This window comes from Monodelphis domestica, chromosome 4, assembly GCF_027887165.1.
Source record: "Monodelphis domestica isolate mMonDom1 chromosome 4, mMonDom1.pri, whole genome shotgun sequence".
Taxonomy (NCBI): domain Eukaryota; kingdom Metazoa; phylum Chordata; class Mammalia; order Didelphimorphia; family Didelphidae; genus Monodelphis; species Monodelphis domestica.
The window spans coordinates 80,570,561-80,572,420 of record NC_077230.1 but is presented as its reverse complement, the minus strand read 5'-3'; the positions used below and the strand labels follow the sequence as shown (position 1 = coordinate 80,572,420).

General features: G+C 30.7%; 1 non-coding gene across 1 annotated transcript; it reads right to left on the bottom strand.

Moving 5' to 3' along the window:
* Nucleotides 1-1,532: 1,532 nt before the first annotated feature.
* Nucleotides 1,533-1,639, bottom strand: LOC130454118 (U6 spliceosomal RNA). Its single transcript, XR_008911802.1, has one exon. It is a non-coding gene; the product is annotated as a U6 spliceosomal RNA (small nuclear RNA).
* Nucleotides 1,640-1,860: the final 221 nt, after the last annotated feature.

Genomic DNA, 1,860 nt, shown 5'->3' with positions numbered 1-1,860 from the left:
TGTCTCCATAATCTTCAAAATGTTGAAAAATAGAAGTTATTTCTTCAATGTTTCCTGAATTTTGTTCTCCTTTGGATTTGCAATTCACTAGTTATAAAAGACTCATGGACTCATCACCTTGTTGAGCCTTTGGATGATCTAGTTCATTCTCTTACTTTAATCAGACCATAATTAAATTATGAAAAATGGAAATATGTCTCATTTCTTAAAACATCCACAAGAATCATCCAAGTAGCTCAATCTTGCAATTGAAAACCTTTCCACTTAAAAAATTTATCTAACTGGGGCTTTGTGGGCTTCTTTCTTTTCTAATACAAAGATTATATCCTAATCTACTATGCTTAGTATTGTGAAAAATATTAAAGGTCTTGGAAAAGAAACTCTTTACTCATTTCTTATCACACCTCCAAAACCTCAGACCTTTTACATTTTCCTTATGAATCTCACTTTCCATTATTTTAATGGTTTATTTAAGCAAGCAAACAAACTATGAACTAGTAAACAGGTTCTTTTAAAGATGAGTAGGGAAGCACTTAATAGGCTTATGGAAGAGGTAGCAAAATATAAGGAACTTCTACTTGGAAACCAGGTCTAATAAAGGACCTGATCACTCATCACCTTGCACCTTGGGTCCTAGAGGTGAAGAAGTGCCTATATAAGGCCTTCATCATTCTCCTAATCATTGAGGAGTTGTCTCAAATCAATTTATATGTACACATATATATCTTTTCCCACCTCTTCTTCAAATTATAAGTTCTAGAAACCAGGTATGGAGACAAATGTTTGCTTTTGGAGTTAAGAATAGGTAATAATCTTACTATAAATGATAAATACTTCTGAGGTACCTTTCATAATCTGTGATTTTCTGGTTTTATCCCTAACAACTCTGCTGGCAAGCCTTTCTGTGACTATCTGAAATTTAACATTATTAAATATATTAGTATTTAGTTTACTATTGATTGATTTACAGTAACAATACTCTTAAATATCATATTTAATATCGAGTACCAAGCTATTCTGTAAGACCCTTTCTTTACTTCCCCATTATTGTCAGTGAAGTAAATGTTCTTCTGGATTTAGATTCCTGAAATTTTAAATTATCATTGACTTCATTTTCTCTTTTGATTTTGATAGCCTACCAATCATCAAACTCTGTTAACTTTTTTAATAACATTAAATTATAGTGATTAACTAGAGTATTGTTAATGATAAAACTCCAAATGGGGTCACAAAGAGTCAGACAAGACTGAAAATTACTAAACAACAGAAGTATTTGACTCTGATGATAGTATCATTTCAGTTTCTTCTTCATTTCATTATAAGCTCCATCACACTCCTTTATGTGTACCCAATCTTTACAAATAAATATATCCTGTTAGAAATAATTATTGATCTATTTTGTCTTAATATTGCCTAATTTTGCCCCTTTTTACCTATCTTTATCTTCCCTCCCACTTACCTTCCCACATAATATATATGTCTAATAGCATATAATACATGTTAAAAAATTAGAAATGAAAGAGGAAGGAGAGAAAAGTAAGGAATAATTCTCTAATTTGCATGTCAGCCTTGCGCAGAGGCCATACTAATCTTTTCTGTATCATTGCAATTCTAGGTTCTTTGTTGCCAAAGGAAATATGATTTTATCTTGTTAATATAAAATCCTATTTCTCTCATGCCCTTTTTTATTTATTTTATTCCAGAGGATTAATTTATAGCTTTCTGAATCTATATCCCAGTATTGATTGTTATCCTACCAAACCAAAGTATATCTATAAGGTAAAAGGTAATTTTCTTATTTTAGAGCTCTAGTTTTCCTTTCCTTTTCTACATACATTATACATTTGTGTGTATACATTG